This window comes from Mus musculus, chromosome 2 (assembly GCF_000001635.26).
Source record: "Mus musculus strain C57BL/6J chromosome 2, GRCm38.p6 C57BL/6J".
Classification (NCBI taxonomy): Eukaryota; Metazoa; Chordata; class Mammalia; order Rodentia; family Muridae; genus Mus; species Mus musculus.
In genome coordinates this window covers 62,958,368-62,986,166 of record NC_000068.7, presented here as the reverse complement: position 1 = coordinate 62,986,166, position 27,799 = coordinate 62,958,368, and the positions used below count along the sequence as shown (strand labels likewise).

The following is a 27,799-nucleotide window of genomic DNA, read 5'->3' as shown; positions in this document are numbered from 1 at the left end:
TCTTTCTTTTAAGTTTTAAAAAAAAATTTATTTGTTGAGCGTGTATCCAAGTGTAAAATGTGTGTTTAAGAGCTTTTCAGTGTGCATGGTCTATTGCTCACATGTGGAGGTTAAAGGAAAAGCTTGTGAGCGAGTTAATTCTCTCTTTCCACTGTGGATTCCTGGAATCAAACTCGGGTCATCAGGTCATCGGGTTTGCACAGCTAATTCATTTCATCAATGCTCCTCTTTCTTCTAGGTAAAAGAAAATGGAGAACCATAGGGTTAAATTTCCAGGATACTACTAGTAAGAGAGAAGAGATGGGGACTCAAAGGGTTAAACTAAAATTTAATTACCATGTTACTTGAAGTTTTTTTTTATAGGATTCAATTAATTATTACACTACTGATTCTAGAATTAGAGAAAATTAGGGGCAATGAATTCAAACCTGGTACTCATATCACCAGCAAGGGCAATCACAAGATTTACTGCACGTAATTATGGTTCCTTTTCTAGGAATATTCCATAACAACCATGAAGAAAGTTAAGTAGACAAATATAGATACAGTATAATCATGGTATATAGAGTTGATGTAGAATCTTGGAAACTTAAAATGAGAATGTGTAAATAAAAGGGGCCATTGACTAAAGTGAAAGGCAGTACTGATTTTATGCTATGTACTTCTAGGCATTATTACTAGCTGTTTTTCAAGAAAGAAACAAGAACACATGCACAGAAGAATAAGGTTTTTGTTTGGTTGTTCCAATAGCCCCTATTTATGATCTGGGTACTATACTACCTCTAAAAGATGACCTTATCGATATTAGTTCTGTTAAGATTTATTAGGGCTCTGTAAAGTACTATTCCTCATTGTGAAGAAAACCAATCCAATAGTCTATCTAACTTATAAAGTGTGGCATACTTAATTCACAAATAGGACCTTTGAACCCAAGTACAGGTAACTCTGAAATCTATGTACTTAAATCCCTATGCTAAGTCACAGTAAAAGGACCATTAATTATTCAAGCAATTTTTTAGTGTGTGCACACAGTACTAATATTTTACATCCAACAGAAATTTCTATAGTCAAAATGGTTTTAGGAAAAACTGTGAAATAAAAAACGTTATCCAAATGTAAATTTGTATCAGTAGATTAAGCAATGTTTAAACGCTAGCTAGCATTCAACCAATTTAGGTATGTAAAACTGACATAAAGCATACTATAATCTGCAAATTTTCCAAGCAAAGAGTTTCGCAAAATAATAGTTAGTGTATAAGGAAAACTGAAGATATGAGACTCCATCTTTGAGTCTTGTGGTTACTGTTATGGAAAATGACCATGCCCTGCTGCAAATCACTGTTTATTGAAAATAATCATGAGTTCAAGAGACTAACTTTGCTTGCATCTTATGATGCAAAGCACAAACTTTTGTGAAATAAAATCATATATGCCATGCTGAGACTCAAAGCACACATCCCACTTGACCACTCCTTATGAGTTTTGATTCTCAGAGTATCAGGAATTGGGGTATTTTTATTTCTAGGAGACTGACTATCTGACTTTATGACAGTTACAACCACTCATGGTACATATATAATACATACAATCACTGCATTCCAATCTAGAAGGTCAATTTCCAAACAAAAGGTAAACCTGGAGATTCAGTTCTTGTACCCAATCCCTGCCAAGAGGACAACAGTGAAGTTAGGGAAGAATTTGGTACAGACTGTGTAACTTCAAATGTTCTGTTAACAACGAGCTAAAGCAAGTTCTTTTTAACACCTGCCAACCTTGAAGGGCATATTTGGAAATACTTGTTATTGATTTTCTAATCATGAACAAAATAGTTACATTATGTTAGAGACAAAGATTCCGGTTTCTCTGTCTATCCCACTATAGGGGGGTGGGTAGTATCTATTCACTCTCCATCACTGGCTCCTACAAACCTCATGTGGAAGGATTTTCCTGACCCAGTTTGGGCTGTCACTCTGCTGATGTTTTATATGAATGCACTGCTGATCACTCACTAGTGAGGCACAATGCCTAGGAACAATCCCCCACAGACTGTTGTATATTTCATAACTATGCATAAGAATGGCAGTTAATTCTTTAGGAGTTTAATTTAAGCCTTTCTGCCGTTTCTAAAAGTAAGTGGGAGAATGAATAGAACAGAATGTTCTCATTTTGCAGAAATAGAATAGCAAACTATATATCAAGAGAGAAATTAGACTGAAGAGTCTTTAAAAAGACACATGAGGAGTGGCAAAAGAAAAATGCCCTCTAATAGCTATTTTATCTTTTGGTATTTTGGTTCATTTTCTCATAAAAGAAATATTTGCATTCTGAGTATAACTAATGATGATAAGAGGATAGTGAAACTGGTATTTTAACATATGTAACTATATGATTTCAGTTTGATAAAATAGTAGTCAACAGCTAACTTGCATACTGTATATTATACTGTAAGGTTCTCCTAATGAAGTTTACATGAAATTTCATTTACTGAAAAAATAAACAATGACTAGATAATGATACCCAATTCTTTCATCTTTTGAATACATGTGTATATCAGTACAGAGTAAGCACTAATATAATGTTCTGGTATATTTGTAATCTATGAGTTAGTACATGTGTAAATGCCTATGTAGAAAATGACCTTGTGCACTTTTGTGAAGCCCCACAATTAACAGCACCTAATGAACTGTCAGAGAAAAGGTACTAAGCACGTGTTATACTCCGAACCTCAGAGAAAGCAGGGACAGTGTAAAATTGCCTGAGCTGTTTTCTAGCCCCTCTTTCTGCCAGATTGCACACTAAGAGAGTCACACTGATAACTGTGGGAGAGAAAAGAAATATCATATATGACAATGTTTGTCTGTTCTGGCTCAGCAGGGGCTTAACTTTAGAAAACATACTTATTTCTAATTTTGAAGATAATTTTATGCGGGTATGTGCGGGGCGGTAGAATAGCAAGAAAACACAAAGTAAGGAAGTGCCTGTGTAGAAACAAGTAAGCTCAAAATCACCAGTGTCCTATTAAGGCTACTAAGAAAAGTGCTAACCAGAAGAGTATGTATCCCTGACCAAAAATACGTGCTATTTGGGGGAACATTTGAAGTAGAGAAAAGAAGTTAGTAGAAAACACAGAGCTGGATCAATTCCAGTGTATGACTTTTGTCTGAAAATAGTAATAATATAATGTTGTTTCTAAAACATGTCCAAGAGCAACTGATCAGATAGTTGTATATTAGGTATTAGAGAATTCCAATCCATTTTGGGCAAAGAAATAGGTGAAAAGGAGTATGTGGGAGGAACATATGAGGGGGTTATATATGTGTGTGTGTGTGTGTGTGTGTGTGTGTGTGTACACATACATACACACACACACACACACACACACACACACACACACACATATATATAAAATTGTAATTAATGATTGTAGGATGAACAGAAAAAGGGTCCAGAAGTCCTCATAAAGAAATAACTGGCACAATTTAAAAATAATTGAAAATAAAATATAATTCATAAAATAATCTTAAAGATGGACGTAAGCTGTAAATGCAGGGAAACGTTGAAGTAGTATTGTCAATAGCAAAGATGAACTCTGGGAAGAAGAGTACTTAACGGGGAAGTAAGTAATTGCATCGTCTAACCTCCCTCATGGAGTCACAAAGGCCGGCTAAGGAAGGTATCATTTGACACACAGGCATCTCTCATGGGCAACAATAACCATTGGGAAAATCAAGAAACTCTAGAAACCAACACTTAAAATCAGCAGAGATGACCTATAAAACAATAGATTAGAAAATCATTCTGCCATATATTTTAGCTGTCCAGTAATCTAGATCTTAATCTTCCATTATAGTTCAGCTAATTTTGTATGAGTTACAGAAACATTCGAAAAATATGAACTTTGGTAAATATTATGCTTATTCTATATATTTATGTAAATTCCTCATCTCTCTCCAATGGGATATTGCACTTGAAGTTGGGAATTATGTGGTCAGTTCCAAAATGTTTTCATAGTAAAATGCAGGTCAAACTGAGCTATACAGGAAAAATCCTGCCTCAAATGGCAAAATAAAATAAAATAAAAAATAAAAATAAAAAGGAAGCTGAGCATGGTGGCACATGCCTTTAATCCCAGCAGTCTGGAGGCAGAGGCAGGCGGATTTCTGAGTTCAAGGCCAGTCTGGTCTACAAAGTGAGTTCCAGGACAGCCAGAGCTATACAGAGAAACCCTGTTTCGAAAAACCAAAAGAAAAAAAAAAGATAAAATAAATAAATAAACATTAACAAATTAAATAGTAAAGTCATATACTTATGAACAAGAGAGTTTAATTTTTGTGAAATGTCTTCCAGGATCTGAAGAATAATTGCAGTTGTCAACAGCTTTTAAGTTGTTAAATGCTTAGAATATAGAATCGTTTCATTGTTTTGTTAATTTTATAAATGCTAATCTATGAAGTAGAGCCTGTTTGGGAGGAGGGTAGATTGGTCTTCTGCCCTTTACATAATTATTTACATAAATATGCAGTATATACATAACACGTACCAATGTTTATGCTTTTAGAATGTTACTGTAACTTACACAAAAGTAGCTGAATTATAATGGAGAATCGAGTTCCAAGGGACTGCACCTCTGAAAGATATGGTTGATTCGTAAATCCACTGTCTGATAAAGCATCTCTCTGCTGATTTCAAATGTTCATTTCTAGAGTTTACTGTTTCTCCAAATGTTTATTGTTGACTGTTATAGATGCCTGGGTGCCACATGATAATTTCCTTAGCCTTCCTTTGTGACTCCATGGAATAGTTCAGATGACATTGCATTGATTACATTGGTAATCTCCGTAAAGAGATCAAACATACATCGAATATTGTCTGTCCTTTATTCTGGGTGGATTTCTAGAAGGAGATAGATTTGAGAAATGGATCTGGATTCTAGAAAATTTTGGTGTTCTAGGCAAGGAGGTATCTGTGCTCGTTTTAAACTGTATTGAATGCATGGAGTTGGGGTAAACATGTGCTTGTTGCATGAACACGAATTCATGGGGTTATGTATCTGTGCATGCTCATGCAGAGACCATTATAAGATGCCAACTACTATTCTTCTGTGATGTCCACATTGTTGATTTAGAAAGACTTTCAGGGAACCAAAAGCCTGTCATTTGGCTAAGCTCTCTAGCCAGTCAGCTCTTGGGATCCATCTGTGTTAGATGTCTGAATGGTAGAGTTACAGACAAACACAGCCATTGTCCTATATCACTTTCTATCACTATGATAAACATCATAACCAAAAGCTGTTTAGAAAAGAAACTTGGCTTAAATATCCAGATCATAGCCCATTCCTTAGAGAAAACAGGGTTGGAGCTCAAGGTAGAAACTTAAAGACAGAAACTGAAGCAGAGACTGCAGGAGTGCGCTTACTGGTTTGCTCCTCATGGATTATGACTACCTGCAAACTTGAGGCAAAGACCAAGGTGGTCAGGGATCTCCCCCATCAATCATTATTCAAGAAAATGCCCGAGTGACTTGCTTACAGACCAAACTGATGGTGGCATATTATTAAATAAGGTTGCTTCTTCCTATGTAGCCATAGCTTATGTCAGATTGAAAAACAAAAAACAAAGCAAAACAACAACAAAATCTAACAAGCCCAGCCATGCTGGACCCTTTGCATTCAAAGTAGGATCTCATGCTTGCAGAACATGTGCTCATACCAATGAGCCAACTCCTCAACCTGAGGGAGAATCTTAATTGATTTATCAATTTCTCCTCAGAGAAATCTCTACTAGTACCTTTGACCTTTGTCTTGACTCCTGATAAGAATAAGCTATTGAATGAAGCATTTTATATTTTATAATCTTGTGTTCATGATCTTACACATATCTCTTCAGGTATTTTCTTTCTTTTGGGACACATCTGAAAGTGAAGAATATTGTATTCTTAAGATGAATAACTCTCTTGATTGATGCCTTCACACTTCCCATGGCAAGGGCCCGAGCTGAGTACCCTAGTATGACTCTTGTCAATAAATAATTAACACAGGATAATGGAATGGATGAATACATGAATGGATAGCCAAATGAGTGGAATATTCAGCAAGGGCTGCCCAAGATTAAAATACCCATAAAGGCATAACATTTCTATAAATTTCTACTTCAGCCAGTGCCTCTAAGAGTGGTGTAGCCTTGCTAGAATTTTTAATAAATATTTTCTGAAAAAATTAATTGAATGCAAACAAATAATTGTTAATGAGTCATTGCTATATTACTTGATCTGATGACTTCAAATCCAGTTAACTTGTGCTTTTGGTGCCCTGTATCATCAGTCTGTATAGTAGTGTGCCCCAAACATTGCTATTAGAGTGGAAAGTTTCATCACCTTGGCGATTATGAGATAGAATCACAGATATTAAGCCAACTTGGTTATGTTTGGGACTAGCTGGGGCCATCAGCCCATTAACATCTGTACCCATACACATATAAATTTGTATAGACCACAGGTAATGAAGAATATATAGAGAATATAGAAATAGAGAAATATATAATAAAATTTTAAATAAATGTGGTAATTTATTAAAGGTTGGAGTTTAAATCTTTAGTATTTTTTTTAAGTTTTAAATGTAGTCTAGGTATTTTATTTAGCAAAGTATAAAATTGGATATAGTCTTAAATGTACTTGGGGTTTTGCTTGATCATTTGTTTTTGAGTAAAGATTCCTTTATATGTATTTAATCTAAAATTTATAAGCAAGTATGCTAGTTTCCTATAATTAATTTAACAAATGAAGATATTATATATATGAATTTTTTGCTGTTCTACCTCACTATTTATAAACATTGATTTTTGAGAACTACATACATGAGTATTTCATTTAAATCTTTCCACCTCACACTCTGTCCCTTTCTGTGTTGAACCCTGCTTTCTCTCAATCTTTTCAACTATTATTGTTTGAGACACCCGCACATGCACATGTATGTGCATATATATAAATACAATCTGCTGAGTCTAGTTAGTGGTACAGGTATGTCTGTTTAACAATTGCATAGCCTATCAGAGATTTAACCCTGGAGAAAGCTGATCCTTCCTGCCTTAGCAGCCATTAAATACATGAAGCTCTTCAACTAGGGGTTGACCCCTGTGAAATATTACCCATGTACTGTTATTACGCAGGTCTTGTTTAGACAAATATGTTGTTAGGATTACATAGATATAACTCCCTGTTGTATTATTTAGAGTTACTATTGCACTATGATCTAAGCAACCTCAGGAGGAAAGGGTTTAATCAGTGTATGGTGGTTCTACATCACAATTCATCATTAAATGAAGTCAGAACAGGAACTCAAGCAGGACAAGAACCTGGAGCCAAGAGTTGATGCAGAGGCTATGGAGCGGTGCTGCTCACTGGCTTGCCCCTTATGACCTCTTTCTTAAACAACACAGGACCACCAGCCCAGGGATATCAACACTCATAATGAGCTCCTCCAACATAACTCACTAATTAAGAAAATGTCCTACAGGCTTGCCTATGTAGCTGGGTGTTAGAGAGGCATTTCCTCTCTAATGATTCTAGCTTATGTCAAGTTGACATAAAACTAGCCAGTGCTCCTGTTATTTGTTGAAGACACTAACACATAGCAGACACTCTGGTCCTCAGACTCTGATAATCCTTCTATGCTGTTTCAATGATATTCATTAAGGTTTAGGCATAGGGTTTGTGTTGTAGATGTATTAGCTGGGATGGCCAGCACACAATAATTGCTCTCTATATTTTAACCAGTTATAGGTTTCTGTGATAGTCTTTGTATAGTGCACAGAGAAGCTATGTTTGTGAGGGGTGAGACCTATAAGTATTTGGAAAGAATTTGGGAACTTTGTTGGTTTAGGAAAAGGCGGTGGTAGGTTTTCTCTTTAGGGCCCCATATTACCTGTCACAGGTAAGATGCTGGACTTATGGTATACAACATGATGTCTGTCTTATTGAGTGGGCCTTAAGTCTAATTGGGTGACTGTTGATTACCACTGAGATTTAAGTGCCCACTATTGTCCACTTGGGTATGTATTGTCATGGTGGTCTTTGTTGTGGTTCACAGGTTTACAGCTTTATAGGACTTTTAGCTGCTTTTCTCAATTAGCAGCTTACATTGCATCATGAGATGCTATGAGAACTAGTTCTCTGGGAGACAGCTGGCAAATCAGTTCTAGCTCAATTCCTTTAAGTCCTGAGCTCAAAGGGTGTGTTGTCCTTAGCAAAAGAGTCATGCCTTCAAGTTCTGAAAGGCAAGCAAGGAGAGCAGCAATGTCCTATATTGTTTTGGGAGTCTCTTGGATGCCCATGGCAAAAAACTCAAAGGAAGAATGCCCATGCCAGGCACTAAAATATTTGTTAGACAGTCTGTGGCCCTTAGGAAAGCATTATCACTGCATATGACATAACTTCATTTAAATTATTTATGTATGTATATACGTACATTCTTATATTATATATGTAACTTGGCGAAATCTAAAATAATATGTTTACATATGGCTTTCCCAGTGCTCCTTCATGTTTTTCAACCCTTAATATTGCCCTGTCTAACTTCTTTCCAGGCAAAATACCTCTGCCTTATTTCCCATTTTTCTCTTCATAGCAACTGTGTCCTTCTTTAACCTTCTTTAGAGATCCTTCTCTTTCCCTCCCAAGGTCTATTTTTACTTTCCCAATTTTTGAAGTTTCCCCAGGGTTATGCACTCACATCTAATGATTTGGAACCAGGATCCACATCCAAGAGAACATGCTGTATGTGTCTTTCTGAGTATGGATTACTTCGCTCAGTATATTATGTTCTAGTTCTATCCACTCACCTGCAGAGCTCATAATCTCATATTTCTTTACAGCTGAATAGAATTCTAATGTATATAAATATGCATCCACATTATCTATTTGTCAGTTGAAGGTCATTTAGATTGACTCCACTTCCTAGTCCGTGTGAATAGAGCAGCAGTGGCTGAGGAAATAGGAATGTGAGACCTGGGCACATTCAGAGAACTAGACTAAGTGTAAGACACTAGAGGATAAGAGAACAGACTCATCTGGCGGGGCTAGAGCACCAGGTGTGCTGGCCTGCCTGGTCCTGGTGTATAGGTATAGTATGAGACTTGATGCAATAAACACTGGCAGACAGTGGAGCTAAGTTCAACTCATGTCCTGAGCCAAGCTTGGAGATTAGCAGAGTGCACATAGAATTTTTTAGACTTAGCTGGAATACTGAGTTGTGGACTTAGGCTCTGGGTGAGGGTTTATATGAGTACTGAAAGCTTAGAGTAGATTCAGCAGGCCAAGATAGATGGGGTATCCTGGCCTGGTAGGACCTGGAGGGTAAATATAGTGCAGGGCTTCTGATCCCATTTTCTAGATATTGTACATAAAGTGGCATTAAGTATTGATGGGGACGTATCTGTATGGAAGAATGTTGAATCTTTTGGGCACAGATCAAGTGGCATATCTGGGGTAATGGTAGATGTTCTTGTAGCTCTAGGAGAATTTCCCATACTTATTTCTGTAATAAATGTGTCAGTGTGCAGCCTCCCTACAGCAGCATAGGAGCGTTCCCTTTTCAACACATCCTCATTAATATTTGTTGCCAGTTGTTCCTTTAATCCCCTATAATCTGACTGGGGTAAGATGAAATCTCACATCAGTTTTAATCTTTTTATTTTCCTAATTACTAAGAAGTTTAACATTTTAAGATGTTTATTAGTTAATTTCCCCCTTCTCTTGAGTTCACTGTTCACATTCATAGCCCATTTTTTTAAAAAATGGGTCATTTGTTTTCTTGACTCTTTGTCTATTGAGTTCTTTATCCATTCTGGATATTAACTATGTCAGATGTAAAGCTAGAAACAATTCTTTGCTCTGCTGTGGGTTTGCTTTCACTAAGATGACTGCTTCTTGGTTGTGACAAACCCATAGCCAACGTCATCTTGAATGAAGGAAAGCTTAAAACAATCCCATTCAAATCAGGAGTAAGGCCAAGCTGTCCATTGTCATCACTTCTTAAATATAGTACTTGAACATTACAAATCAGAAAAGAGGGGACTAGAGAGACAGTTCAGTGATAAGAAGCACTAACTGCTCTCACAGAGGTCTGAAGTTCAATTCCTATCCACCACATGGTGGCTCACAACCATCTGTAAAGGAATCCGGTGTCCTCCTCTGGTGTGTCTGAAGAGAGCAACAGTATACTCACATAGAATAAATAAATAAATCTTAAAAAAATCAAATCAGACAAGAGAAGGAAATTAAATTTAACAAATAAGAAAAAGGATGTCACATTATACTTAGTAGTTGATGATATGACATTATCCATTTGAAGGTCCCAATATTTCACCAGAAAACGTCAGCGAATGGTCTGCACTTTCAGCAAAGTGACAGTATACAAAATCAACATAAAAGACCAGCAGGTTTTCTATTAACCAATAGCAATACAACTGAGAATAGATGATGGACACACTCCTGCTCACAATATCCTGTAACAAAGATCTAGAAATAATGCAAAAAAAACAGAGTTATAACATTTCCACAATGGAAACTTTAAGTTCCCAAAGAAAGAAACTTAGTAAGAGACTAGCAAATTAAAATAATTTCCATGTACTTGTGTTGGAAGAATTAATATTGTAAAAATGAGCATCCTACCAGAAGCAATTTGCAGATTCAAAACAATCCAAATCATTGCAGATGCAAAACCATCCATATCAAAATTGTCATAAAATTACTCACACATATAGATAAGAAAAAGCATCCCAAAATTCATTTGGAAGTACAAAAGACCTCAGGTAGCCAGAGTGATCCTGAAGAACAAAGAACATTCTGGAGGAATACAGCTTTCAAGCTCTATTACAGAATTATAGCAATAAAAACATCATGGTACAAGTACACTTGCACGCACATGCATGCGGGCGCGCACACGCGCGCACACACACACACACACACACACACACACAGAGAGAGAGAGAGAGAGAGAGAGAGAGAGAGAGAGAGAGAGAGAGAGAGAGAGAGTGTCAGTGGAATAAATCAGAAGATCAAACCATGAGAACAAATGGTTACAAGCTATCCTATATTTGGCAGAGAAGTGAAACTACACACTGAAGAAAAGAACACATCTTTGATTAATGATGGTGAGAAAGCCAGAAGTTTGGGCAGCAGACTGAATTTAGATCCATATCTATAACCCTCCACAAACTCAACTCCAAATGGACCAAAGAAATGGCTGGAAGAATACCTGGGGAGTATCTCACAAGATAGGAGTTTGGAAAAGGACTTTCTAAACAAGACTCCATTCACTAACAGGCTAATGCCAATGACTGACACAAAGAACCTCATAAAACTAAAAGATAAGATTCTTTAGTGCCTGGTTACAGAATATGAGCAGTTTGTTTCTTTACGTTCCATGTGCCATTACTAGGAGTCTTTGCTCTGGTTACTCTCATAGATTCCATGAAGTTTCCATCTCATGGTTTGTTTGATTGATTGATTGATTGATTGATCGATTTAGACAGGATTTCACTGTTTCACCCTGGCTGGCCTTTAACTGACAGGGATCCCTCGGCATCTGCTTCTGGGAGTGCTGGAATTAAAGGCATGGGCCCCAACTGCCCCGTCTCTATTCATTTTTTATTTTATTTTATTTTATTTTATTTTTTATTTATAATCCAGCCTCTACACCCCTCCCATAGTTCCTTATCCCATTCCTCCTCTCTCTTGGCTCCCAGAGGGTGCTCCAGACACATACCAGGTCTCCCCCTCCCCTAGGGACTCGAGTCTCTTGGTATTAGACATGTCTCATCTTACTGAAGCCAGACTAGTCCTCTGCTATTTATGTGCCAGGGGCCTCAGAGGAGCCTGTGTATGCTGCCTGGTTTGTGTTTCATTCTCAGGGAGCTCCCTGGGGTCCAGATTAGTTGAGACTACTGGTGTTGCCCTCCCATTCAGCTTCTTCAATGCTTCCCAGAATTCAATCATAGGGGTCTCCAACTTCAATCCTTGGTTGGCCATTAAGTACCTGCATCTGTCTCATCATCTGGTAAGGCCTCTCAGAGGACAGCCATGCCAGATTTGCATCTGAAAGCACCTTAGCACATCATAGCATCAGCAGCAGTGCCAGGCCTTGGTGTCTCCTTACCACCCCATGAAATGGATCCCAAGTCAGGCCAGTCATTGGACCATTTTTCCTTCAATCTCTTCTCTATTTTTGTCCCTGCAGTTCTTTTAGACAGGAACAAATTCTGAATCAGAAATTTTGACAATATGGCAATTGTTAAAATTGTTAATAGTTCTACCTGTAGACCCAGCTATACCACTCTTGGGTATATTACTAAAAGATGTTCCACCATACCACAAGGACACATGCTCCACTATGTTCATAGCAGCCTTATTTGTAATAGCTGGAAGCTGGAAACAATCCAGATGTCAATCAAATGAAGAATAGATACAGAAAATGTGGTTCAATTATGCATTGTAATACTATTCAGCTATTATGAAAGAGGACATCATGAATTTTGCAGGCAAATGGATGGAACTCGAAAATATCATCCTGAGTGAGGTAACCCAGACCCAAAAGGAAATGCATGGTGTGTACTCACTAATAAGTGGATATTAGCCAAAAAGTACAGAATATCTAAAATACAACCTAGAGATTGTAAAAAGTTTAGCAAGCAGAAAGGCCCAAGTGAGGATACTTCAATCCCACTTAGAAGGGGGAAGGGAATAATAAAGGGGGGCAGAGGAAGGGAGTGTCCTGGGTGGGAGAAGTGAGGAGGAGGGAAAAGGGGAATAGGGTCAGGTACTGGGGGGTGGGGAGGCAGGAGAGAAGCCCAGATAGCCAGCAGAATGAATGGATCCAGTATTTCTGATCCAGAATTGTTCCTGTCTAAAAGAACTGCAGGGACAAAAATAGAGAAGAGACTGAAGGAAAGGTGATCCAATGACTGGCCTGACTTGAGATCCATTTCATGGGGTGGGTGTTGGGTGGGAGCACCAAGGACTGGCACTGTTACTGATGCTATGATATGCTTTAAGATGGAAACCTGATATGGTTGTCTCAGGGTCATTTTTATTTACATTTTCCTGATGATTAAGGCCTTTGAATATTTCTTCAAATACTTCTCCACCATTTGAGATTCTTCTGTTGTAAATTCTGTTTAGCTCTGTACCCCATTTTTATTTGAATTATTTGGTTTTTTATGTTAACTTCTTGAGTTCTTTATATATTTTGAATATTAGCCCTTTATCAAATGTAGGGTTAGTGAAGATTTTTTTTCCAATCCATAGATTTCCCATTTGTCCTATCGGCTGTGTCTTTTGCAGTATAGAAGTTTTTCAGTTTCATGAGTTCAGTTTCATGAGTTCATGAGTTTCATGAGTTCAGTTTCATGAGTTTCATGAGTTCCCATTTGTCTCTTGTCTTAGAGCCTGAGCCATTGGAGTTCTGTTCAGGAAAATTTCCCTTTTGCCAATGAGTTTGAGGCTTTTCCCCACTTTCTCTTGTATTAGATTCAGTGTATCTGTTTTTATGTTGAGGTCCTTGATCAACTTGGACTTGAGCTTTGTGCTAGGTGATAAATATGGATCTATTTTTATTTTTATTTTTTTGCATACAGACTGCCAGCTAGACCAGCACCATTTTTTGAAGATGCTTTCCTTTTTCCACTATATATTTTTGGCTTCTTTGTCAAAGATCAAGTGTTCATAGTGTGTGGTTTTATTTTTTGGTCTTCAATCCTATTCCATTGATCAACATGTCTGTGTCTGTACCAATACCACACAGTTTTTATCACTATTGCTCTGTAGCACAGACTGAGGTCAGGGATGGTGATTTCTCCAGAAGTTCTTTGATTGTTGAGAATTGTTCTGGCTATCCTGGATTTTTTGTTTTTCTATATGAAATGAAGAATTTCTCTTTCCATATCTGTAGAGAATTGTGTTGAAATTTTGATGGGGATTGCATCATAGATTATTTTTGGTAAAATGGGCTGTTTTACTATGTTAATCCATGAGCATGGGAGATCTTTCCATCTTTTGAGGTCTTCTTCCAAATTTCTTGTCATACAGATCTTTCACTTGTTTGGTTAGAGTTACATCAAGATATTTTATATTATTTTTGACTATTGTGAAGGGTGTTGTTTCTGTACTTTTTCTCATCCCATTTGTATAAAGGAAGGCTACTGATTTGAGTTAATTTGCTGAAGGTGTTTATCAGCTGTAGAAGTTCTCTGATAGAATTTTTAGGTCATTTATGCATACTATCATATCTCTATTCTTAAAGCTGCCACATTCTCCACTCATGATACCAGGCTAGGCTATTCTTCTTAAATTTGACTTCTCTAAGATTATCAGGTTCATGGTTCCTAAATTCACACTTTTTCTCATTCCAACCTTAAACTTCTCAGGCCCTTAGCACAGCAAGGACCAAAGACCTCAGCTCAAAAAAAAAAAAAAATCACACTTACAAAAGAGCAGAGACTGCAGAGGAAATATGGAGGGCATTTTAGAACTGCTGAAATTGTTTTTTATAAAAAAGCAAAGAATTAGTGTTAGTTACTTTTTAAGCTTTTTGTTTACTTTTAAGATTGCAATTTAATCATGTTTCTCTATTCCTTTTCCTCCCTGCAAAACTGCTCCCCTCTATTCTCTTTCAAATTCATGACTCCTTTGTTCATTAATGGTTATTACTTGTATACGTATTTGCATATGCACTTTTATTCTTAAATAAAATCTGTCGAGTCCTGATACTCTCTCTTGCATGTATGTTTTCAGGGCTGCCTATTTGGCACTGGACAACCAATTAAAGTCCTCTTCTCTGAGAGGTTCACCTATCTCTGTTGCCTGTGGTTCTTTTGTAAGACTGGGGCCTCCTGAGCACTCCCCCAACCAGTTTGCCTTGTGCCACCATGTCCTTACTTAGCTTTTCTGAGTGCAAATGAGCTGCCTCTGTAAGCCAAAGTGTACCACATTCTCAACATTATATATTTCCCCAGTGCTAAGGAAGCATCGCAGAAGGTGGTTCCAGTGACTGCCACAGACTGTACATTTCTATGCTATTTGCATTTCCAAGTTCACCAAACCCAAGCTTCAATCTGGTATACAGAAATGTAGACAAATCAAAACACAAATCCTTATTAGACACTAAAGACTGCAAATGTTGGCGTGAGAGAACTGCAGGTGGATTTAAGCATCATATAATCTGGCTGCCTCATTTTACAGATGACAAAGGTACACAGAGAATAAAGTGATGGTTTCTCAAATCCACACAGGTTATTGGTGAACAAGAATAATAACTCAAAGTTCCCATGGTCCTGATTACTGCTCTGCTCTACCTCATAATAACAAACTAATTGTGTGTAATTTTTGTAAACTTAAAATATGTAGCTATCCCAAGTCTTATCTCTCACCAAAACTAACACAGTTGAAGACTAAGATATCTATTATATTTTCCATATTCTACAGAGATTATTTTATTAGGAACTTTGTGTCCTTAGAATACATGTGAACTCAGTGAATTGTGTTTCAATTGTTCATTTTATAAGTCATAAATTAAGCTTGGGAAGTGGAGGTCACGGGGATTGTGAAAAGATAAAGACACCCGTTAAGTCTTTGTACTGTTGGAATCATCGGTGTGTTCAGAGATCTGCCTAATTTCCACTATACTTTAGATTTAGAGGAACATGAGAAAAGTGGAGGCGTAGAAGCTCATCTCAGCAATTTTCCTGTGTGCAATTTAGTAAATTCTAATTCAAGTATGAAACAAGAAATCATTTTGTTAATTACTTGAAAAGCAACTCACAAGGATTCCTGGGAAAAAGCTGTGCTTCCTTGGTAGTGCATGTGAGAGTGGACACTTTGCACACTTTTGCATGTGCTTTTGTAATTATAATCACTCCCATAGACTATACTACAGCTAGAAACTTTTGCTGATAAAAATATTTTAAAAGAAAGAAAAACAATAAAGCAATGGGTAAGTTTAATAATTTCATTGTTTTACTGCCTACCTATGAATTATTTGAAGCTATTCTATATGAAGAGAATGTTGCATAAATTGTAAGTAGTTACAATTAAAGTAAGTAACACTTGATAATACTTTTGTCTAATGTAAATATGACGTGATTATTAAGGTAGATGTGGTTTTTTTGCACTGCTACCTAACATTTGAGACATTACTAAGAACCTCAAGAGAATTTAACAAAAGCATACTTAGTTCACCCTGACCAATGTAGACAAACCTTACCTCATTTAAAGTTGGGAATTGAATCTCTTGCGCTGTATAATTTTAATGTCACTTACTTTATGTAAACAATAGAGTATAATTTCCTCCTTATTTATGATTATTGTATTTGTATTTGTAGACAATTCTTGAGGTAAGGAATAACAAATTGTAAAGTATACAATAGTTAAGTTGGTTCACAATTTGAGAGGCAAGGAAAATTTCTGAGATTTTTAGAATCCTCATGTAAAATCTCAGAAAGATGTAGGCTTCTTGTATTTGCTCTTTGTAGTTTCCCAGTATAAGTGAAGAGGGCAAGATGAAATTTAAAGTCATGTACATGTTGACACGTTGATGAATTTTTTTTCTAATTGAAAATACATTTTTCTCTCATACAGTACATCCTGACCACAGTTTTTCCTCTTTCCACTTCCCCCATTCCTGTCCCCCCATGTCTCCCATACCCTCATTATGTCCCTTACCATCACCACTCATCTTCCCCAGGCCCAATGCCCCTGTTTTCCTTCAAACAAAACATAATGAGACAAGACAAATCAGGCTGGATAAAGCAATCCAATAGGAGAGAAAGAGTCCTAAGAGCAAACAAAAGAGTCAGAGACACACCAACTCCCATTGTTAGGAGTCCTTCAAAACACCAAGCTAACAACCATAATATACCTAAACGGACCTGGTATAGACCTATGCAGGCCTCCTGCTTGCTGATTCAGTCCCTGTTTGCCAGTTGCATTTGGTTCTATACTACTTCTCTCCTTCCTGGTCATCCAGGCAGTATAGGGTGTAAGGCTCAAGTCAAGCTAGATCTTAGTTGGCCACTCCCACAAGTTCTGTGCCACCATTGCCCCAGCACATCTTGAAGAGAAGAAAAATTGAATGCCAAGGGTTTGAAAGAGTTCTGGATAACCTTACCAATAGGAACTGTACTTGTGAAGTCAGACAAACATCAATTCACCTATAAGCATTTCAATCTCTATTTCACTTCAGGTGTCCTAGGGGAAAACATGTATGTGCAGATTGTTCTCTCTGTCTCTGTCTCTGCCTCTACATGTCTCTCTGTCTCTGTCTCTCTGTCTCTGTCTCTCTCTGTCTCTCTCTGTCTCTCTCCCTCTCAGAACCTCCCTCCACCTCTCTCCCCCACCTCTCTCTTTCCTTCATTTTATATTTATACATGTAGGTATTTTATCTACATTTGTATCTGTGTATCATATGTGTTCAGTGATCACAGATAACAAAAGAGGCATCAGATCCTCTGTGACTGGAGTTTGATAGAGTGATGAGCCACCAGTTGGGTACTAGAAGCTGATTGGGTCCTCTGGAAGAGCAGCCAGTACACTTACCACTGTGCCATCTCTCCAGCCTTGTTGTTACTTCTCCGTAAATCCATCCTTTATAGTTATAAAGTACATTTACAGGTTTAAATCATGCTTTGCTCAAATGCACCAAAAAAAAAAAAAAAAAAAAAAAAAACGAAATCAGAAAAACAAAACTAGTTCTATTTCCCTCCGATACTGATGTTGCATTTCTCCCTTAACTAACGGACAATAATGCACTTGTTAGTCTTAGGACTCTAAATACTCAGTGTTTTACTAATAAATAGCTGGTTTCATTAGTCCTTTAATCAATACTCATGTTTTCAAGAGAGCGAGCACCTCTGAATAGTATCTCCTATCTCTTAGCTCACCATCTCTCTCAGCTCCTTCCTGAGTTGACATCTGAGGATTGAAGAATACAATGAGTAGAATGCTCTCTTGCACAAGCTCGTATCCGAGGAAACAGGGGAATCTAGAAGTCCAATGGAACTGTGTAATTTCAGATTTCAGAACTCTGAGTGACGGCAAAACCTTGTGTTAACAGGTTCTCCACCTGCCCTGCTGCCTGCTGGCAACTCCCCAGGCAGGTGGAGAACCTTCCTCGTCAGCCTTTGATGCTGCTTTACACTCATGTCTCATGCCACTGGAGATCTGGACGTCTAAGCTTCATGTCCTTCCCTGCCTGACTCTTCACTTTCATGCACTGCAGCGTCTGTTGATGAACCACAGTGTGGTTCCTCCTAGCACATGTCTGCTGAGAGTAGTGTCTAGGAGTGTTGCTTCTCTCATTTGTCTAGAATGGTTTCTAATTGAACTATTATTACATTTTTGTTCCTTTTTAATCTTTTGTCTCATGAAAAATCCCCACTGCGTGCATCAATCAATATCGTACAAAACAACCTCGGATTCACAATACACTCTTCTCTCTTCATTGTGAAAAGTAAAAATCTAATATTCATAGGTGTGAAAGAAAACACACAACTAATTTTTAGAATAGTAACTCAGGCAAGATTGTATAAACTTATCACAAGTAAAATGAAGATAAAATAGCCAAGTCATCAATTTTATGCCTCTTTTTATATTAAGTGGAATATAAATTTGCTCTCAAACTACTGACAAAAATTGAGGCTAGGAAAGAGCAATGTGTTTTACTTAACTGTAGGCCACATGTGACTTAATAAAGTTTAAAAATATTCACCTCTAGAAGGATTAAAGATGATTCACAAGCTATCCTTATTTTCTGGATCAATGATGAGTTCAGGCATTTAGTGGATCAGAATTACCTAGCGTCTATAGGGCAATGTTTCTTGAAGACAACACAGGATATAAACTGGATGAGTAAAACTAACTTAGCTGGTTCTGAAGGAAATGAAGATTTATTATCAAAAGAAAAGAAATCAGAACCTCTCAGTGGTTGTTTGCATACCAGAGCTCTGTGAGCTTGGATCTTATTGCTACCTTTTAAAACTTAACAATATGCCTCCAAAGCACTCAGGAGGCAGAGGCAGGTGGATTTCTGAGTTCGAGGCCAGCCTGGTCTACAAAGTGAGTTCCGGGACAGCCAGGGCTATACAGAGAAACCCTGTCTTGAAAAACAATACAAAACAAAACAAAACAAAACAAGATGCCATATTCTCTTCCTACATTTTCAACATTGCTGATCTCTGATGTGTAACTGTTTCTCTTTCACAACCCATTGTGAATATCATGTGACCCTGTGTCTGCTATGGAGTGAGTCCATTGGTGTGATATTCTAGAACCCTATTCTCCTGAAAAAAAAATGTTTAGAATCTGCACCTTCCTAGGGATGGTCCTTGTTGGATATGCATGATCATGAGTAAGGTTTTCATCGAAACTCATCAAAAAGTAACCCAAAGTAGAAGTGCACTAAGTCTGGAGTCTCAGAGTTCTGTGAGACTTCCTCCTGCACTGGCTCTCAAATTTGTGACTATCCCAGAGACAATGATGTCTGGATCTTATTAGAGAACTTTTTCTATGCTCCCCAGTTCTCCCTCCCTCTAGTCCACTTGCTGCCAAATGTCTCTTCAAAACCAAGGGAAAGTTTGCCTTAACTTCACTTATGCATACTTAGCACTTTTTACCTTAACTAACTCTTCTTGCCTCTGGGCCAAAATACCTAAAATATCTTCACAGTGAAACCCAAAAGGAATATCAATGAAAATATCAGACTATTTGAATCTATGTTTGGATCTCTCCATGTACATCTAGAGATGAGTGCTGTGATTTCATATGAGAACAGAAGTGCAAAGAAAATACAAGGACAGTCCTAAAACTTAAAAATGAACAAAAGCGAAAGGAGACCTAACTCTTGAAATCCTATATATTTCAAAAGAAAAGCAATTAGAAAAATATGGTTCTTTAGCCTCACTAGCACCGTAACCTCCTTATTAATAATAGGAAACCTACCTTTGATTAAAATAATGTAATATGTGCAATGAGTCCATTTTTGATGTTTTCATTTATTTGTGAATGATAACCAATTCCCTGACTTTATGATATTCTACTGAGAAACAATGGATTAAGAGATTGCAGGGGTCAAATGGGGAAAGTAGCCCATATTTGAACTTTGTAATAATTGTAGTAACACTAAGTATTGGCTTTAAAAAACACAAGAAGAGCCAAGAGTGATGGTGCAGTCTTTAATCACAGCACTGGAGAGAAAGAGGTAGGCTGATCTCTATGAGCTGAGGCCAACCTGTTCTACATAATGAATTCCAGAACAGCCAGAGCTATGCAGAGATATACTGTCTCAGAGAACCAAAAATAAATAAACATGTTTTACTATAACTTGTTATGCCATGTTTGGTTGATATTTCTGGGAAGTCTGCACTTTTCTGGAGGGAAAAAGAGGAGGAAGAGTGGATCTGAGGAAGAGGGGACAGGGGAGAAGTGGGAGGAACAGAAGGAAGAAAACTGTGGTCATGATTTATTATATGAGAGATGGATTTTTAAAGTAGTTTAAAAGTATATTTAATTCAGAGATATATGAAATGTAGAGTGTTATCCATAATTCTAAATGTAATTTGCATAAATTATGATTTATTTTATTTTTTCTTCATCTTAAGTACACAAGTAATGGCTTGGAAACATTATTTGCTAATTGAGAATTATTCTTTTTATTTCAAAATGAGGATTATATTCAAAGTTAGCAACTATATTTCAATAAAATACTTTCCATTAATTGTCAAAAATACTTTTAATGTAAAATGAATGTGGTAATATGCTGATAAATGGAGACATGAAGAAATCATAATTCATTCCTAACTAAACTAATCAAAATTTTCACTTTTGTATGTTCATCTCTGTTTATTTTAATTCCACTGTTTACTTTGCATATCAGCATTAACTTGAGCCTACACCCCTCTTTAGGAGGACAAGGTTCAGTCAGGGAGATCAATTGAGATCAGCAGTTCAAGATAAGCCAAGGAAACAAACCTTGTCTTAAAAGACAGAAAAACAAGAAAATTAATAACTCCCAAGTTTCTCATACATATGGAATCCCTTTTGTGTATCACAGTTGGTTCATGCATTATTCAATGTAAAATGTATTCGAAGGTAGTAATTTAATTGTATTATAAGATTCTAAGTTGTGTCCATCATCATTTATTTGGTAGCTGTTATTTTTATAAATTTTAAAATAATCATTTCAGCCAAATTTTTCAAATGCACTCTAAGACTAATTGTTTTTAATAAACTAACAGTCAAAGATAATTAATTTATCAAGATGTCTGCCCTTTAAAATGACCTTGCCATATTTCTTCTCATTGACATTTTTCCACTTACCTGCATTTTAACTAATTGAATTGCAGATGCTTGAGCCAGAAGTTCTGAGCCACACAGTATGCCATGCTCACTTGTCAAACAGGCAGGAATTAGAAACTGGCTAAATTCTAATTCATTATAATTGACACTAATATGAGAGTTATTTTTTTCACATTTGTTCATAATTTCTCATGCTTTTATTGTTGATTTTTATCTTTAGCCTTTTTTACACACATCTGAATAAAATACAGGATTTTAAAAATTGGTTGAATTAAGTAATTTAAAAGAAGCAGCAGGGAGGCCAGGATGATAGCCTGGTTATTAAAGTGCTTGGGTAAGTGTAGGGCCATGAGTTCAATTCTTGAAATCCATGGAGAGGAAAAAAAAAAAGCAAGGTATTGTGGAGTGCACCTTTAACCCCAGAACTAAAGATGTGGAAATAGATGGACCTCTGGGAATCACTAGCATATGCAAGAGACCAGAAGGAGACTCTGTGGGAAAGAAAATGAAGGAAGAAAGCAAGGGAGGGGTGAGGAAAGGAGAGAAGGAGGGACAGAAGAAGGAGGGAAAAGCAATGTCACCTAACATTGTACGCTGGCCTCCACACGCACCCATAAATACGTGAATACACCTATATACATAGACAATTGCATACATATAGATAGCAGCACTTATATTTTCTATTCCCCATGCTGTATGCATAAGTGTGTGTGTGTGTGTGTGTGTGTGTGTGTGTGTGTACACAAATATATCACTAAGTAGTAGGCCAGAAATGTAAGAACAAAAACATATAAATCCACAATCCAAGAAATGCATCTTTAAGATCTTTCATACGTTAATACAGGAAGGGTCAGATGCTGTGTGGTATGCTAGAATATATCCTAAACAAGAGAAAAATCTTCCTACCACAGCTAAAATGAAGACAAATACAACATAAAATAATTAGCTGACAAAACACGTTCTATGCTTCAATAGATTTGACTAGACTTTCCCTGTAAATTTAAGGAGACTTTACTGTAAATCCTAGTTACATGTACAGTGGGAAGAAGATATACATTCACCACTTTGTAGGCCTGTAAAAATATTCAGGCTGACTTTTTAAGGGTCTATTTTATACCACTGGAGGAAAAGTTGGCAAAAGAGAAAGTTCAAGATTTCTAGGGGAAAAGAGCCAACACTGAAAAACAAAACTTTAAACAGCAAATCACATTTTTGTGTATGGCATGCTTCCATCATACCAGCTCAATGGGATTCTCAATAAGAAGAATTTCACAGTCCATGCCTGACACTATCAAGGTTTCCAAAAATGACAAAAAATGAAATTATTTCAGACAGTAGGCATTTTTCCACAGTTTTGAAACACTTACACATGTGCACGCACATGAGTGCACATGCAAACACACACACACACAAACACACACACACATACACACACACACTTCTCATTTCTTTTCCAAATATTTCTACTTATAACTCTCCAGGTAGCTGTTTACTGCTGGCCACTGGACCATTATCAGTCTGACAACTGCTAAACAAGAACCCTAATCTGATTTAACAGATCTTCTCTGAAATGATTTACCTTGTCATTGCTACAGAGCAGGCTAAATTGGAAAGCAAAATTAATCTGCTTCTCTAAAAGTGCATTCTAGCTTACCCGGGCAGTCTGTGGAATAATTCAAAATAGCATTGGCACCGCTCCACGCCCAAGAATCTTAGTAGGAATACAGATATGTGGAGACTAGCATTGAAGTTTATTTACTTTGGACACATGGGCAAATAAGATTCAATTATTTACAACTTTTTAGGCTCCCCCCCCCAACCTACTGAAAGGTTTGTGACTTTCATTCCACTTTTATGAAAAAATTAGTCTTTTTCTATTTCTTAGGAGTACAAAAGAGCTGGACAGTGGAGGCGCACACCTTTAGTTCCAGCACTTGGGAAGCAGAGGTAGGCAGATTTCTGAGTTTGGGGCCAGCCTGGTCTACAGAGTTAGTTCCAGGACAGCTGGGGTTACACAGAGAAACCCTGTCTTGAAAACAACCAAAAGAAAAAAGAAAAAAAAAGAAAAAAGAAAAGAAAAGACTTTAAGAGTACCAAAGCACTCTTGAATAATCTTTATGGCAACTCATAAAACTGAAAAGTTGATATTTATAATTTTATGGAATTATTAATAAGCATTAAAATATTTTTCTATGTTCTATTTTTTGTGTAGTTAACACAAAGAATGTTTTTAGTAATTAACTATCTCTGCACACTGTTCCTGAAAACTAGTTTTAAGAGGGGTGTTCTTGCCTTCCTTTGAGTTTGGGTTCTTGCTCTTTTAGTTTTACAGGTCTTCTTCATATTTTTTTTCTATTTTCTTGAGACAAGAAAACATCAGCTAATATCTTAACATGAAAAAGTTCTGCAAAGAATAGATATGAGGGATTTGGAGAGAGCAAAATCCAAAGGTCAAAAAGATTTGAGAGGAGGCAAGAAGAAGGGAGTTGCTTGAAGGCTATACTTGCTGTTTCTCACTGGAGTCACTGTGAGCACTGTGTTCTTAGTGGAATTTTGTCCTTTGATTTTTTTTTAATATTTTTATTACATATTTTCCTCAATTACATTTCCAATGCTATCCCAAAAGTCCCCCATACCCCCCCACTCCCCTAACCACCCATTGCCATTTTTTTTTTGGCCCTGGCGTTCCCCTGTACTGGGGCATATACAGTTTGCATGTCCAATGGGCCTCTCTTTGCAGTGATGGCCGACTAGGCCATCTTTTGATACATATGCAGCTAGAGTCAAGAGCTCCGGGGTACTGGTTAGTTCATAATGTTGTTCCACCTATAGGGTTGCAGTTCCCATTAGCTCCTTGGGTACTTTCTCTAGCTCCTCCATTGAGAGCCCTGTGATCCATCCAATAGCTGACTGATTTTTCTTTAATTGAGACAAGTTCTCTGTAATCTAGTCTTCTTGGAGCTCAATGTGCAATCCAGACTGGCTGTGAAATTCTTCTGTCCCATTATTTCTGCCTAGCACTTCCATATGCTAAGGGCTTTTTCATCACAGAAAGTAACATGGGCTAAGGGATGGCTTGATGGCTCAGATACTTGGTGCTCTTTCAGAGGATTTGAGTTTATAGTTCCCAGCACCCACACTGGGCAGTTCAAACCACATTGTAACTACTGCTCCTTAAACCAATGTTTTTCTTTTCTACTCTCTGTGAGCACACAAATGGAATACACACACACACACACACACACACACACACACACACACACACACACAAATAAAGCAAGTATGTCTTTAAAATCACTATAAGTCACATCCGGTGCTTTGCATGAGGTTTTCAACTGCCATATATACAGCTGAGAAAAGAGCTATGTCTTCGAGGCCCACTAAGCCACAGAGAGGAAAGGACCACTGGCCTGGAACACAGGTGGGAGATCTTGGTTTCAAAATCTTTTTCTATATTTAAAAATATATAAATCAGTGGCTCTTAAAACTGGATTGTTATTTACATAGCAACTGAGAAGCATTTCGACTTCTGTGCCAATACGTGTGCCTAGGTATTGCAATTTACTTTTTAAAAACAACTAAAAAGGCATTCAGAAGGAGAAACATAAATATAAAAAATTATAAATATAAAGTATATAAAATATAAAAATATAAAAAATTACCTGAAGAGGGAAAAATACATCTTATGTACTGTGAATATTTATAAAAATGGACTGATGTATTTTAATATCAGACTGATGTATTTTAAATATATGTATTCATATATCAAATGTATTAGAGAATAAACAACAAAAATAAGTGTTGTTCAAACCAATATCATTCATTATCTATAAGTCAATGTTCATTCACTACACAGAAAATTATTAATTTTTAAAAAATTTATAAGAATTAATAAACATTATTAAGCCTCAACTTACTTATCTTGATTATAAACACACACATATACAAACACAAACACATATTACAATAGAGTAATCAATATCATATATAGTATATATTGGATAGGTAATTATGTTTTAGTTTTTACTTTTATTAGAATTGAAGTAAAGAAAGCTCATAGTCTTCATTTACATAAGTAACAGAAACCTGTATAAGTAACATAACTTCATCCAAACTAAACTAATTGGACAAAACAACTACAATGAAAGAGTGTGGTTTCTTCCACAAAGAATTTGAGAGGTAATCTCTAGTAAAAATAGAAAAAAAAAAATGAAGCTAAGGCTGTTCCACAGCCCTCTACACCCAAATACCACTAAGAGAGAGCTGGACTCCCAGGAGTGCTCTCACGCCTAAGCCCACACAGGTGAGAATACCACTTTTGCTCCAATAACTGTTCAAAGAAGGACCTGCCAGGAGCACACAGAGCACAGGAACAGCAGAGCATCTGGGCACATGATCCTTTAGGTCTCCATCTGTAGGCCAGAGCTAAGGGTGTCACACAGCCTTTTGTACCCAAATTCCACCCAAGAGAGGGCTGGTCTCCCCAGGAATGCTAATACACGTAAGATCATAGACTAACAGGCCCACAGAAGGGACAAGATCCAGTCAGAGACAGCAAGACCAAATAACACCAAGACAACCAGATGGTGAGAGGCAAGCACAAGAACTTAAGCAACTTAAAACAAGGTTCCTTGACATCATCAGAACCCAGTTTTTCCACCAGAACAAACCCTTGATACCCCAATGCAGCAGAGAAGCAAGTTTCAAATTTGAAATCACACCTCATGGTGATGATAGAGGACTTTAAGGAGGACATAAATAACTACCTTAAAAAAATACAGGAGAACACAGATAAACAGGTGAAGTCCTTAAATAGGAAAACACACACACACACACACACACACACACAAAGCAGGTGAAGGAATTGAACAAAACCACCCAGGACTGGAAATGGAAATAGAAACAGAAAGAAATCACAAAGGGAGAAAACCCTGGATATAGAAAACCTAGAAAAGAGATCAGGAGTCATGGATGCAAGTGTCACCAATAGAATACAAAAGATAGAAGAAAGAATATCAGAGGCAGAAGATACCATAGAAAACATTGACAAAACAGTTAACTAAAATGCAAAAATGCAAAAAAAACTCCTAACCCAAAACATCCAGGAAATCCAAGACATAATGAGTAGACCAAACCTAAGGATAATAGGTATGGAAGAGAGTGAAGATACCCAACTTAAAGGGCCAGTAAAAATCTTGAACAAAATTATAGAAGAAAACTTCCCTAACGTAAAGAAAGAGATGCTCATGGACATACAAGAAGTCTACAGAACTGCAAATACACTGAACAATAAAAGAAATTCTTCCTATCACATAATAATCAAAACAAAGAAAGAATATTAAAAGCAGTAAAGGAAAAAGGTTAAGTAACATATAATGGCAGACCTATCAGAATTACACCAGATTTCACACCAGAGACTATAAAAGCCTGAAGATCCTAGGCAGATCTCATACAGACCCTAAAAGAACACAAATGCCAGCCCAGGCTGCTATATCCAACAAAACTCTCAATTAACATAGATGGAGAAACCAAGATATTCCATGACAAAGCCAAATATGCAAAATATCTTTCCATCCCTTCAAAGGATAATAGATAGAAAACTCCAACACAAGGAGGGAAGCTACACCCTCGAAAAAGCAAGAAAGTAATCTTCTTTTAACAAACCCAAAAGAAGATAGGCACACAAACATAATTCCACGTCTAGCAACAAAAACAATCAGAAGCAACAATCACTTTTCCTTAATACCTTTTAATATCAATGGACTCAATTCCCCAATAAAAAGACATAGACTAACAAATTTGCTACATAAACAGGACCCAGCATTTTTCTGCATAGAGGAAACGCACCTAAGTGGCAAAGACAGACACTACCTCAGAGTAAAGGATTTGAAACAATTTTCCAACTGAAGGGTCCCAAGAGTCAAGTTGGAGTAGCCATTCTAATATCGAATAAAGTCAACTTTCAACCTAAAATTATCAAAAAAGATAAGGAAGGACACTTCATACTCATCAAAGGTAAAATTTACAAAGGTGAACTCTCAATTCTGAACATCTATGCTCCAAATGCAAGGGCATCCACATTCATTAAAGAAACTTTAGTAAAGCTCAAAACACACGATGCACCTCATACAATAATAGTGGGATAGTGCCGGGTGTGGTGGCACATGCCTTTAATCCAGCACTTGGGAGGCAGAGGCAGGCAGATTTCTCAGTTCAAGGCCAGCCTGGTCTACAGAGTTAATTCCAGGACAGTCAGGGCTATACAGAGAAACCCTGTCTCAAAAAACAAACAAACAAACAATAGTGGAAGACTTCAATGCCCCACTCTCATCAATGGACAGATCATGGAAACAGAAACTAAACAGAAGCACAGTTAAGCTAACAGAAGTGTTGAACCAAACAGATTTAACAGTTATCTATAGAACATGTTATCCTAAAACAAAAGAATAAACTTCTCAGC

At 37.0% G+C, this 27,799-nt stretch overlaps 1 protein-coding gene and 1 long non-coding RNA gene across 17 annotated transcripts in view; one reads left to right on the top strand and one right to left on the bottom strand.

Annotated features, from left to right (window-relative positions):
* Kcnh7 (potassium voltage-gated channel, subfamily H (eag-related), member 7) overlaps nt 1-27,799 on the top strand; it is a 490,878-nt gene that overhangs the window by 198,121 nt on the left and 264,958 nt on the right. The gene's annotated exons all lie outside the window — the stretch shown is intronic.
* Nucleotides 7-17,988, bottom strand: Gm52513 (predicted gene, 52513). The gene is made up of 3 exons (NR_168334.1): nt 17,928-17,988; nt 1,587-1,663; nt 7-234 (listed from the first exon to the last, which is right to left on the bottom strand). It is a non-coding gene; the product is annotated as a predicted gene, 52513 (long non-coding RNA).